This window comes from Lytechinus variegatus, chromosome 2, assembly GCF_018143015.1.
Source record: "Lytechinus variegatus isolate NC3 chromosome 2, Lvar_3.0, whole genome shotgun sequence".
Lineage (NCBI taxonomy): Eukaryota > Metazoa > Echinodermata > Echinoidea > Temnopleuroida > Toxopneustidae > Lytechinus > Lytechinus variegatus.
In genome coordinates, this window is record NC_054741.1 from 56,202,390 (window position 1) to 56,217,530 (window position 15,141).

Here is a 15,141-nt window from a genome sequence, read left to right on the forward strand (position 1 = left end):
ACATCATTTATCATGGAGACCGATGAAACTCAGTTAATTGATAGTTTAAAGTTCTCTCTCTGAATGCTTCAAACACGCAGAATTACGTCCGCGAAATTGGGGATTTTTTATGACGTCACTGTCTGTACGAGAGGCGTGATTGGCTATCCCACGTGAAGCTCCACTTGCATGCAAAACCTGTTGCAAGGGTACATTCTCTCCACATTGTCACTGAATACTTCGATCCCGAAATGAAAGAAAACCCAGAATTTTATCTAGATTTGGATTTTCAAATTGATGATTTTGAGATGAAGAGAATGATGATGAAGTGAACAACACAGTGACGTAGTTGGAGGTAAATTGGGGGAATTACGCCGATGATGATGATGATGAAAATGTACATGCCGATTCGCTACCAATTCATGCTGCTGGAAGTGCTAGCTACACCGCGCGGGCCAAATTGAATTCATGCTGAACATGAATAACCACATCCAGACAGAGTCTATCATAAGAAGGAAAATAATGATATAACTGTACTTACAAACAAGTGAATAATCCGAACCTGATTGCAAATCAACTCAACGAATAGTAGCAGACGATATGGCATATGCACTGACGATAAACTTCATGTGGCTGGGATAGATTGTCACTCGTTCTGTTAGATGTAACTTTTATCTCATTAATTTGACAAAATTACGAAACTCGGGGAATTATTTATCTATATAAAAATATAGTAACATCTCTTATCATTTTTTGAATTACGATAAAACCTGTTTTGAAGGAAAACGTTGAGGTAAATTAAAATAAGATGTAAAAGATCATCCCATCATGCGTAGCATTATGTGATCGTAAACAAACCATCACAACAACACATGCCGTATTGTTTGCTCGCCTTGGCTGAGACTGAGAGAATAGATCTATGCACGTGATGCACAGCTCTCAATCAGCCAGCAAGGCGAGCAAGGAAGGAATACGTGCATGTTTGAGATGGTTTGTTTGCAATGACCAAGGAGCTTCCAAAGCTCCTTGCAATGACAAACAAGCTACGCATGTTGGGGGATGATCTTTTAATTACATGTAATTTTAGTTTACCTCAACGTTTTCCTTCAAAACAGGTTTTATCGTAATACAAAAAATAATAAAAGATGTACTATATTTTTATATATAATAATTCCCTGAGTTTCGTAATTTTGTCAAATTAATGAGTTACAAATTGCAAATTACATCTAACAGAACGAGTGACAATCTATCCCAGCCACATGAAGTTTATCGTCGGTGCATATCGTCTGCTGCTATTCGTTGAGTTGATTTGCCTTCAGGTTCGGATTATTCACTTGTTTGTAAGTACAGTTATATCATTATTTTCCTTCTTATGATAGACTCTGTCTGGATGTGGTTATTCATTTTCATGGATTTAATTTGGCCCGCGCGGTGTAGCTAGCACTTGTAGCAGCAGCTAGCTGCATGAGTTGGTAGCGAATCGGCATGTACATGACTTGTGATCGTCAGGCAAGTTGAATTTTCATCATCATCATCATCGGCATAGTTCTCCCAATTTACCTCCAACTACGTCACTGTGTTGTTCACTTCATCATCATTCTCTTCATCTTTAAAATCATCAATTTGAAAATCCAAATCTAGATAAAATTCTGGGTTTTCTTTCATTTCGTGATAGAAGTATTCAGTGACAGTGTGGAGAAAACGTACCCACGCAACAGGTTTTGCATGCAAGTGGAGCTTCACGTGGGAGAGCCAATCACGCCTCTCGTACAGACAGTGACGTCATCAAATTCCAGTCAATTCAGAGACCGATGCGAGGCATATTCGGAGGGGCATTTTCGCGTTTTTTAATCGGCGATTTTCACCTTTTTGTATTATTATTGGTATTTTGAATGACCCTCTGATGATCCCCACATCATTACCTTTCCATTGATATATAATAAGACCACATTCATATTCAATAAATTTCTCCTTTAAACCCAGCCACTATCTTCACTGAATCTGAGATACACGCGCACCCTCATCTGCTCAAGTAACAAAGTATGTATTTTGTTTGAACATGTCAACTCATTGGTCTGCTGGTGCGATGATGTCTTCATCTTTCAATACAGATCGTGTTTTCATCCAGACAGAAAACAAAATCGTGACAACGTGAATATGCTTTCACATTTCAGGGCACAGGAGCCTTCTCATTATTCCGGCCAAGTTCAGACTGGAGTTTTAGCGGTAAAGAGTACACCAGAATGGCTTGGCTTGCCATGAAGACATGAGGTGTTACCATGCAGATTTTTTTTAAATTAATTATTTAATTTTTTGGGGGGGGGAGGGGAGGGGCTACTTTTCACAACTTACTGTTGAAATCTGTAACACTGGATAAGTTTTAACACTGAGGTGAGCGATTTCCATGGCTCCCTTTTTTAGTTTCCAGGGCGCTTTTGAGTTTTTTTTTTTTTTTTTTTTGGGGGGGGCTAAATTGCCCCAGCCCTGGTGTATTTTTTCAATTTTTTCCCCTTGGTGTTACCAACTAGGTTTTAACCTGTCTTGGTGCTACCATGATACTTTTATAAGCTAATGTGATTGGTTCGAGTGTTCAGATCTGGCATAACTCCAACTAGCGCAGGTCTACACTGCAAAATCAATAGTGCTAAATTCTACACCATCAGCAGAGCTGCCAACCTGAAAAAGACCATTTCAGTATTTTTAAAGCTGAAAATCAATATTTTGATGATGACATCACTATTTAAAAAAAAAAAATACAGACAAATAAAGACAACACATATTAAAACAGAATTTTTAGAAATCAGTATTTTGCATGAAACCATCAATATTCTTCTTATTTTTGAGTACTAAATACTGAAAATCTGTAATACTTGGCAGCTCTGCATCAGTGCTTACAGAGGAGCACACCAAACACTGTATAGGCCTACGGTGTAAACTCATGGTAAGGTCAACGTCCATTGGTGTTATTTCACACTTTCAGTGTTACGATCAAACTCCAAAATGTATCTAACAAGAGGGTGTGGTCCTTGTGCAGAAAACTGCAGAACACTGCACTGTCATGACAAATGTTTCTCTCAAGACCATAGTTCATCGAATTGTACTGGTCATCATGCGGAGGGGGGGGGGGGGGTCTCCCCTATGCAATGAGAAATATCAGGAGAGAATACCAAAGTGCAGTAAACATGTATGCATTTCAAATACTGAAGGAATATCATAGTAGCTAAATTATTATTCTTATATAGCTTGTTATTACAGTAGTCCTTTTCACATACAATCCATATCTATGGGTAAATTATTCATAAAAACATCTGCTGAATATTTTAAAAGAATGATAATTCTATCTTCACAGTAAATAAGTCATAGTTAATTAGATTCAAGCCTTCCATGGCAGGCAAACTAGTTTTCATACCTGGGGATAATGTAAACTGGCCAATATTTTGAGTAACATTTTCAGCTTGCAACCACATTCATTGTTTTCCTTCATACCCTGATATGGAATTTGTAGCCGAAGGATAATGGCTCCATGGGGATAAAGCGTCAGGCCTACCAGCTTAATCAAGTTCGAAAAAGATGTATGATGTCTTTCAATCATATCTAGTCCTCTTGGATTTGAGGGGTAAGAGCAAAGAGGTGTAGAAAGAGGGAAGGAGGGGGGAGAGGGTCAGGACAAGGATGAAGAGTTTAAAGGTCAAGTCCACCTCAGAAAAATGTTGATTTGAATCAATAGAGAAAAATCAGACAAGCACAATGCTGAAAATTTCATCAAAATCGAATGTAAAATAAGAAAGTTATGACATTTCAAAGTTTTGCTTATTTTCAAGGAAATAGATATATGAACGAGCCAGTTACATCCAAATGAGAGAGTCGATGATGTCACTCACTCACTATTTCTTTTGTTTTTCATTGTTTGAATTATACAATATTTCAATTTTTACGAATTTGACGATTAGGACCTCCTTGCCTGAAGCACAAAATGTTAAAATAATGGAATTCCACGTGTTCAGGGAGGAATGAGACTTCATTTCACATGACAATGACGAGAAAATAACATTATTTCATATTTCATATAATAAAATACAAAAGAAATAGTGAGTGAGTGATGTCATCAACTCTCTAATTTGGATGTAACTGGCTCGTTCATATAACTATTTTGTTGAAAATAAGCGAAACTTTAAAATGCCATAACTTTCTTATTTTACATCCGATTTTGATGAAATTTTCAGTGTTATGCTTGTTGAATTTTTCTGTTTTTATTCAAATCAAGTTTTTGTTGGGGTGGACTTGTCCTTTAAGGATGGGGAGGGGATAAAGGATAAGTTCAGGGATGCAGCAGTATAAGACGACGGGGGAAAAAGAATTGGGAACATTGGAGAGGAAGGAGGGGTATTTGGAAAAAAGGTACAAACCACAAGTACAGAAACTGTCCCTCCATCTAACATGCAATGGAGAGGGGGGGGGGGCTTAGCTTAAAGGAAGGAGAAATGATATGATATCAAACAGATGAGAATAAATAATGAGAGATGAAAACGAGGGGGAAGAAAACAGATAGGCATAAATTATTAATAATGCCTATCAATTTGGCGAAGCCGACTGCAAACAAATAAAAAAAACTATTGCGTTATTACCAACGACATACCATCGGTCGGTTTGGAGATGGTTCTATTGGTATGACTGGAGCATACTGGTATAAATTGGTGGAAAGTACACTGCAAAAACTCCGGTGTTGTTTTAATACCAGCCCGGAATCTAAATATGTCCACACCAGAGAAGTGTTAAACAACATCGGTTTAGTATTAGTCTATCACCAGATAGGTGTTTATACAACACCAAATAGTTTTAAAACAGCATCAGTTTGATACCAAAACTGGTGTTGTTTCAAAACTTCTCTGGTGTGGACATTAATAGATTGCAGTCTTATTAAAATAATTGAATATAAATATAGATTAATATGGCAATGAAAAGATCATGTACATATCTTTTTTCTTAATGATCACTTAAAATGGGACAATAAATGCACTTATGACAAATATCATAGAAATGCTCCTAGGGTTTTTTCTGACTAATTCAATATAAGACCAGCATAACATGCATCTAAATGCAAATTGGATCCAGCCTGAATGTCAAACATTGGCATATATCCTTGCTCCCAAATGAGTGATTTTTGCTTTCCCCATCATTTGAAACATGAATGGAAGCAGAAAGCAACATTCCTCTCTTTCTCACCCCTCTCTCTCTCACTCCACACTCCCCCTTTCTATATTTCTATTTTTCTTTACCTATACGTTCTATCATTGTGCTAAAATTATGGGAAGCCAAAAGTTCCAAAATTATGTTTATATTGTATATTACTTATGTTTACTTTTTTCTTTCATAACAAAGAAAAACACTTCAATTGTAATTCACAGAAAATTATGAACAATTTTTTCAAACTGATGACACCACTGGATAGAGACATGAAATAGAGACATGAAATTTTCAAAGAGAAATTTGGATAGAGACATGAAATTTTCACAAGGTTAATAATTTGAACTATTTTTAAAGATGATATACCATTTTATGCATTTCATTTGACAACCAACACTGAAACTTTGCGACTAGTATTCTGCATAGTGTGCTACGATCAACATACAAGCAATCTCCAATCACCATTATCCACCCAGGTGCTAACTAATATGTCAGCATAACAAGGGGGTAGATCTGCATTTGGTGTCCTTGAAAATTAACGATATACAACAATATTCCAATAGGAGCGGAGTGTGGGCATTATCATGTACAGATTAGTGATCATATCTAACAATTAAAAAGCACAATGCAAACGCACTTAGATATGTGAAATATTGAATAAATGCAACCAAAATAAGATGTAATTAAGTCTCATTATGAGTGATGGCAGGCTAATCCCTAGGTTAATTGACCTTAATGAATCCCTCTATAATCATCTTCTAAAAACATTCTTATAATTGAAACTATGAATGGTTATACTTCCAAAAGTAAGTATTAGTGGCAAATACCAGACATTAAGCGAAAGAATTCACCAACGAAATGAGCATGAAAAAAAAACATATTTGGACAATGCAACACAAATGAGCACCGTCATCCTCTGGTCATTCTTTCATCGGAAAGCTTCTAATCGACTGCTTGTCAACCGATGTAGAATAACGTGATGTGTTGGCAAACGGAGGGTCAATTTGCAGAGTATCGAGCTCCGTTCAACAGTTTTACCCATGAAATCAGAGGATCAATACGCATAATATAACTAATCAATAAAGACCATTAGCACAAGTTGAAATGATCAGTCTGTCATGTTTGCTCTTCCATCCATCGTATCTTGCCTGTCATAACCCCACATTCTCTTATACTCATTCAGCTTCTCAACAGGCACAATTTATTCTTTCCCTTCTCTTATCTCCCTATCTCCTTTGAACCATTTTCTTTTATTTTATTTAAGCCTACGGTACTTTCTCTTTTTAATAAAACTTCCACACATTCACAGTAGAAACAAATATACAACGCTGTTTACTATATGAACCTTACAGTAACTGTTTAAACAAGTGTTTAAATCTTAAGCAACAAAGTTTAATTTTGAATACCTAATCTTCAATAAATTAAACATGATTGTTTAAACGGTTAAACAAATACTGTGAGGTTCATATAGTAAACATCAGCATTTTTACTGTGTTCTCTTTTGAGTTTTCTTCTTGTTTAACTCCATTCTCCTTCTTTTGCTTCTCATAATTCTCCTTCTCCCCCATGTCATTCCTGTCCCCCTCCTCTCCATTCTCCTTCTCCATCTTCTCTCTCTCATTCTCCCCGCCCCCTCTACAGCTTTTGCTCTCTAAAAAAGAGTTTTTCTTGTTTCCTTTCCATTTATGACTAAATCAGCAAACTATTCCTACTATTATGTTCTGATGAAGACATTAAATTCATACAATAAAAGGAAAATGCAATTTCCCTCCCTGTAAGTCAAGGAAAGGAAATGTATTTTCTACTATCAAAATGGCATTGCATGATTGTTCCATTTTAAAGGAGACAAATTATCAAATAAATTAATAAACATCCTTTTAATTGAGAGTTTTACCATAAATATGATCATATAAAAAGGCAGATAATTTCATATTAAATGTAAAACATTTAAAATCTTTTTGACATTTTCGCTCTTTAAGATTTTAAACACTGATGGTATGAGGAAATGTTGCAAGAGAATATTTTTGTCCATTGATCAATGAAAAGCAAATCAAAGGGCATTGATTAAAGTACATTACAAAAAATTGCCAATCTAAATGCACACAAAAAACTTTGAATTGTGTATCAAAGATAATGTAAATGAACATCACAATTGCTCATGATAGAGGGTCAGTTATTACTGAATTCATATTTGGGAAATATTATACTGAACATCTTTACTTATATTTAACAATACCAGCTAACCAGGAATTCATGGTAAATATTTTCTCACCTAATGTGTCAACACATCAGATCTTAAGGTGCAAACAATAAATGGACACTCATATCACAACCGTATTTCCTAATGTCCTAGCAAGTTGCTTAAAAGCACACCTGCAATTAATGAAAGGAAGTGTCAAGTATGCACCCCCCCTGTATCTGCCTCACGCTCTATCTCTTTCTTTCTTTTTTCACCATTCTTCCCTTATTTCCCCATTTCTTTCCTTTACATTCCCCACACTGTTAAAAATGCTTGGCAGTGCTGTTAAAACCTGTCACTCTAACAACTGTTGCAAAAACTTTTAAACAATTGGTTCAACTTTTTAAAACAACTTTTTTTTAAAAGTTTGAACATTAGATGTAATAGAGCGACAGGCTTAAACACCATTGCTTAACATTTAAACAGCATTTTTACAGTGAAATATTTCCCTTCTCTTCATGTACCCCTCTTTCCACTCCTCCAAATCCCTCTCTTACTCTATCTATTTTCCCCTCTCTTCTTTCCTATATCTTTCTCTCTAGCTTTCTCTATCCCTTTCTTCCACTATTTCCATCCTCTTCCTTTACCCCTCGTCCCCCCCTCTCTCTCTCTTCATTTAATTGCTTTAAAGCACCAACCCCACTTGCAATCTTTCAACAAAATATTGTATTTCTCTCTGCTCTTTTGTTGAGAAAACCACAATTCTGTTATTGTTTGCACTTGAATATTAAGTTTGAACAAGGAATTCTTTATACTTCATGTCAAAAAGATATATCCTGATGTAATGTGATTTACAATTTATGGGGAGTAAAAAGGCTGACAACAGGTTATTCATTTGTTTCTTCTGAATCGTTAATATAACTTAGATCCAATTTATGTCAAATATGGTCAATGATTCAAAATGTTAAAAGTTTCTCCAATTACCCCATCTATATTACGATCCATATTGACTTGATTGCCTTTATAGGTTCTTTTGCTGTGATATGCCTAAATTCATTTACGCTGGGAATCATATTATACCCTGATTTATGATAGTCATGTATTAATATTTAAAAGATAGATATAATACTGAAAAAGTTCTGTATTGTTGTAAGTTTTCCAGGGAATGCGGAATGGTTTGGAAAGTGGGGGGGGGGGGAGGATGACCATACAAAAACACAGACAGATGTTCTTATGTTTTTGTACAAGTTTGTTTAAATTTAAAATTCTAATCACATTTTAAAACACAAAAAAAATATTTTGGCCATAGACCAATTGATACAATGGTTTGGCTGTACATTGCAACATATTTAGAAAATGTAATTGATATAACTATACAATTGGTTACGATTGGTAGATTATATTTATATTCTGGAATGAATAAATGAGTAACTGATAATACCTGTAAAAAAGCAAATACACAAACTCACAAACAAGATATCTGATGAACTAATATCACCATGATATGTGATACACCCATACATGCACCCATATAATGCAACTCAATTTCAGGAAATTCCATGGAAAAGGTCTTAGGGCTCGTTTAGATATGGCATGACAAAGTTTACCATGTTAAGAAAAGCAAACTCAACAAAATTCTTACAAACTCAATAAGAAAGGATCATCCAAAAGAAAGTTTCCACAGGCAAAAAGACAATATTTGTCACAAGCAAAAAAAAAACAAACAAAAACTGGGTACCAATCAAAATATTTTAAAATGATAAAGTCACAATGCTGAAAAACTGGTGAAAAAAAATAAATTATTATTCACATTGAAATCAGTACGAGATCTTATATCGGCAAAGTGGAAATGATGTCATAAGTTTGTAATGTACACCTATGGGCAATTTGTGAGACTTGAAATATATCAAGCCTTTATTAGAAAATGGGGCAAAGTCATGTCTAAGTTTTGTAAAGTAGCATTCAATTGACATTTCTTACCTTAGAAACACAGTTTTGAAAGATCTCTACTTCACACCATGGTTGTATCCAAGCAAAAGACAATTTCAAAATGCAAACATCTGATTTAGCAAAACAAGGGTTGTCCGAATAAACAAAGCAAGTGAGCATAAATTTGGACCTTTTCAAAATGAAAATGTAAATTTGTGACCAAGTTTGGCATAATGTTCATATAACATCACATCATACTCTTTTTATCTTTCCTACTCTTTCTTTTTCTCTTTTTTTTTTTGGGGGGGGGGGTTGTGGAACTTTTAGGGGGCCATGTCCCCCAATCTGTAGGCTAGTGACATGCATGCTTAGTTGTCCTATGGTGCATAATTCCCAGGTCAAAGCATGCAATTCAATGCCTAGTGGGTGGGCTTAAAATGAGGGATAATCTGCATTGATAAGAAATCAATTGAATGCTAATTATGCTATCCTGCATTAGCCATCTTTTTCATGTGCGTTTTGATTTGTGATTCATGTTTGTGATGCTAGCTTAATTAGATTTAGTGCTCCTCAATTCTCAGGCACTCCAAGTTCTAGTAGACAGTCTAACCCGAACTAAAAATTCTAACAATTTCAGGGATGATGCAACCAGTAAAAAAAATATTTTATAATTCTTATCACTCAATAAAGACAAGATATAACATATAGGTCTAAGAAGGGTGTTATGAAATGCAAACATGAATTTGATGACACTAAACAAACTTAGATTTTTTGTTGAAGTTTTTATATATTAATTTCATGGATGAAAAGACATCATAAACCTTTGAAGGTTGAAAAGAATTTTACCAAAAGAACTTTAAATAGAAGAGTGACATTGGTGTGGTATGCATTCATATATTTCAGGTCTTGCTAAATGTCAGAGCAATTTCACCTCATGACCTTTGTCAACAAAAGATGAAGATCTAATGTAAAATTACTTTTTAATATAATCATGAAGAAGAAATGCATTTACATTAAACGTCTTTCCATTAACTGGCAGCATACAAAGTTGTAAAATCTATTCAAACTTAATGCTTTCATTGAATCCTAGAGATAAAATGGGCACTCCTTTACATTCAATCATTAACTGACTGACTCACAAAATGGTTCATCCTTGGACCTACTCATGGCGCAGTCACATTTCCCCTGCGGTGGCCGTACAGCGAGTGGAAAACAGACGTTTTTAACATATTTTGTACCAGCTACATATAGGTGGTTTGAATAAAATGGAATAAAACGGCTGTTTTCGACTTGCTTTATGGCCGCCACCGTATGGGAAATGTGACTGCTGCACTAATGAACTTTTGGTTCTCATTAGCCATTGCCATCCCTCCCCTCCCTCTCTCTTTGCCAGGCTCTCTGTCTTCCCAAACACCTCACATGGATCAATATATTGATAATGCTTTTGTGTTTATTGCAATCTGTCCTCACCACCCCTATCCGCTTCTCCCTCCTCCTCCTCCCACCCTCTCTCTCTCTTTCTCTCTCATGACAGACCTATACTGCATCCCCTTTTAATTTTCTATCCTACTCTCACTCTCTGGCCCGTATTCTGAAGTCGGGTTTAACTTAGACAATGGTCAAACTCTGTGCTAAAATTATGGGAAGCCATAAGTGTCAAAATTATTATTAAGTTGTATTTTTCTCATGTTTACTGTGCTCTTTTCTGATTCATCCATAGGGAAGACAATCATCTATTTATACTTCCAAGACAATTACTAATGATTTAAGATCAAAATGAGCTGGAATATGATATCTCTACTGTTAGTGATTTATGTAAAAATTGGCTGTCCATACTTAAACCACAACTCTAAACCTGAGTTTAAGTTAAACCCGACTTCAGAATACGGGCCTCTATCTCCCCCTCTTAAGCCCACCCACCCCTCTCTGCCTCACCCCCATCCCTACCTTTTAAACATTGATCTACAGAAGGTCTAATGTTACTACCTTTTCCCAAGAGGGTTGGCATTCCAAAACATTCAGCATCAACTTTTGTCATCAACATACCCCAAGAAAAAAAAAAAACAGGGGGCCCCAAAAAAGAAGAGAATCTGTTGACATCTTGCCAGAAACAGTCGTCATGGAAACCAGGTGTTGTGGTGTTGGATGACTGAAAGTGGGTCAGAGGGGTCACATCTTGATGGCTCTCTTATAAACCAGACGTTTCCGATGGACAAAGATTTACTGAGATTTTCGACTATCTATTTATGGTCCTCGACACCAGATCATACACTTCTGCAGCATTCAACAAACAAAGGTGTAATAAGCCGTAAATTATCAGCAATCAAATGATGATTATAGAAATATAAAAGCGTACAGAAGTACACATATATCTTTAATGGTACTAAACAAAAAGAAATGATATTTTATCTCAAATACTTAATTTCAAGATCTATTTTCTTTATTGGTGCTCAGGTAGATCATTTCAAACATAAGCGCACTATGTAAGTGCACTGTTTGATATGAGAAGAACTGAATTTGTAGGTCATAGGTTGGTGTGATTGAGTTGATTTGAATGATAAGATCGAATATGAATAGGCAAAGCAGTGAAAATTTCATTGAAACTGAGAAAAAATAAAGTGACGAACTGCAAGTTTGCATTGTTTCCTGAAACAAATGACCTTACTTGAAATGGGAGATCTTTTTTTTTCTTTGGAATCTTGTATGGAATCTGAAATCTTGACGTCTTCATAGCTAAAATTTCTTTTTTTTTGTAGCAAAATAAGGATGACACTACACATTTCTGGTGGAGCCAATTAAACCACACTGTAACTATTTGCATTTCATTTATAGACAAAGTATCGTTGCTCATTTAGGCACTGCTTAACTTAATACAGGCTAGCTCGATATCCCGTAAACCATAAACCGCCAGTTTTACCACTCTCTTCATTAACATCATGCTTCTGAATTAATAGACTTCCTTCTAGGCACCAACTATACACCTGGGTCTAGGGAAGCAGATATAGATTAATGCCTTTTTGAAGGACACTCATGGTATGATGGGGACTGAACCCATGACCTTTGCTTCCTCTGTCAAGTGTTCGAACCACTTGGACTAATACAGGAGGGTTAAAAGTGTTAGGTTGGAGAAGATGTTGGAGACCGAGGGGGGTGGCTGTTATAAAAAACACAGATTAGCCTTCTTTATCGTAAGAGACGTCGCCCTCCGAATTAGACCGACAGTTTGTAGTGGAGCACACCAGAGGAGGAGATCCCATACAAGTGGTCTGACTTTCACCCAGGGAAATACAAACAGGAAAGGGAACATTGAATGAATGAATCAAGCCTTCAGGCAAGCAAGCAATCGAGCAAGCAAGAAACCCCAACTTCTTTGACAATACTAGGAGACGGAGATGGGGTGTTAAGACTTCAATAAAGCTCACAAAATTTCACTTTGTGAGTCGTGACCTTCAACGATGGGCACTAAATCACTATTTCTGAGGTGAAGGATGCCTCTGTAATGTAATTTACATTGTTTTTACAAATATTTTGATTTCTTCAGGGTCAAGGTTGTGGCAGGGCAATGACATCAGAGTCTTTAGGCCTATTCCAAAAGAGTAGAGTTAGATTAGACACCATAGGTGTTAAAACCAACCCAGCCCAGTGTCAGCACAATGCTGACATTTAACTGTGATTAATTGTTAAATAATCATTCAAGCAACACTCCTTGGTTTTAATTTGACACTGCAGCTGGTGATATTTTGACAATGCCTTTGTGTCCCTTAAACTAACATTACACTAACACTGCACTAAAAATCAAATGATTTCACAACACTGACTTGGTGTATACATGTGGGGGGGGGGGTCATTAACTGTGGTAAATTGGTTCACAATTTTTTGTTCTGCAAGAAGCTTATCAGGAATTTTCGAAGCCATTCAGGTTCTGAAATGACACCAACGTCTGTTAAAGGAAGGGTCCACCCAAGAAAAATTTTGATTTGCATAAATCAAGAAAAATCAAATGAGCATAACACTGAAAATTCTATCAAAATCGGATGTAATTTAAGAAAGCTATGATATTTCAAAGTTTTGCTTATTTTTCACAAAACAGTGATATGCAAAACTCGGTGAAATGCACATGAGACAGTCGATGATGTCCCTCACTCACTATTTCCTCTGTTTTTTATTGATTGAATTGTACAATATTTCAATTTTTTTTCATATTTCATAAGGACCAACTTGAATGAACCATATAGTATAAAACAATGCTAATTCCATATGTTCAGGGAGGAATTAATCATGGTGTCACTTGACAATGAAGAGAAAAATCATCCAATAAAATACTAAAGAAATAGTGACTTGATGACATCATCAGTCTCCTCATTTGCATACAGACCAGGATGTGCATGTAACTGTTTTGTTCTCACTTTCTTACTTTACATCCCTTTTTGATGAAATTTTTATGCTTGTTAGATTTTTCTCTTTTTATTCAATTCATCTTTTATTGGGGTGGATTTGTCCTTTAATGGAATCCCCTATCCTTTTGCAAGGCATCAATCTTAACTTTGCCACTTCCCACCCAGGTTTTAAATGGGTAACTCGTAGAATGTGACAGGAAGATGTAGTATAGTATAGCCCAAGCCTAACTAGCATTTGGGTTTGGAAGTTCTTAATGGAATGCTTCCCAGGGAATGGATAAAGGGCACATACTGTTTGCAGGCAAGCCAAAATTCAAAGAGGGATAATATTAAATTAGTCTACAGGCACAGACTGTGTATAAAACTTTAATCAATATCTTGGTCTTAACATAAGTCTAGCATAGATAAAACTTGTCGAGAAATACTTTCAATACATAAGTCCGAGCCAGGGCATTTAGGCTACAAATTAAGACAATTTTCCTCAGTAAAACAGGGTTTGCACAGAAATCAAGGTAATAATCACTGGTAGATCCAAGGAATACAGCCATCCCATGCCACCCCCCCCCCTTTTGAAAGTGAAGATCTTTTTTTTTTCCTTGTTAATTTTTCCGGGGACAAAAATATCCTTAATTTGTTGTTAAACCTTATTTTTTTGCTTGTCAAATTTTTCCTAGGAAAATGTGCCCTCCCATCTGGAAATCACAGATCCACCCCTGGTAATGATATAGATAAGATAGACAGCATTCTCGCTACAATCCTAAAACTAGTTTAGTAGGAACTACGACACCGTTCTCGACTCGTTCTCATTATACTTTCTAAAACCGGTTTACTGGAAACCGGTTCAGGAAACCAGTTTGGAAGATCGTTTTGCTAGCGTTCCCATTTGATAACCCAAAAAGTGGTTTTCAAAACCACTTCACGAAAAGAGGTCTTGTTGCTATGGTAACACTCTCAGTGGGGTGACATGTTTCACATGAAATTTGGAACCTTAAGCCCCTTTTACACCTTCACGGAAGCAACACGGATCATCCCGAATTGTGAATCTGGGGTTATCCTTGTACAGTCCGGGACTACCGTGTACACTCCGACTACTCATACGGCGCCATCCTTGATGTACCGGCATGTCCGGGAGAAAAATTGAACATGTTCAATTTTTCATCCGGAGTACACGGACTGATAATCATCCGTGTTCATCCTTGTAGCCTCCTTGTACATCCGTGTAGCTACCGAATGCATCCGGGAGGCTCCTTGTAAGAACCGGGTGATCCTTGTTGATACTGGCTTTATCCTGGGGTCAAATGTTTGTATTGTTTGCGTACATGAACAATAGTCCGTATTCATAACTAGACAAGACCAATATTGGGAGAATTTGAAGTCAAGGAGCATTTGGGGGTAAAAGTTGGGAACCGGTCTATTTCACCTAATTTGAAGGTGCTGAATCTGATAAGACTGGTTCCCAAGCCAATTTTTAAT

General features: G+C 36.3%; 1 long non-coding RNA gene across 1 annotated transcript in view; it reads right to left on the reverse strand.

Annotated features, from left to right (window-relative positions):
- Nucleotides 1-11,359: 11,359 nt before the first annotated feature.
- The window catches only part of LOC121408434, a 58,137-nt gene continuing 54,355 nt past the window's right edge, over nt 11,360-15,141 (reverse strand). Inside the window, exon 5 of the long non-coding RNA XR_005969039.1 lies at nt 11,360-11,545. This is a non-coding gene — a long non-coding RNA (uncharacterized LOC121408434). The remainder of the gene's footprint in view (nt 11,546-15,141) is intronic.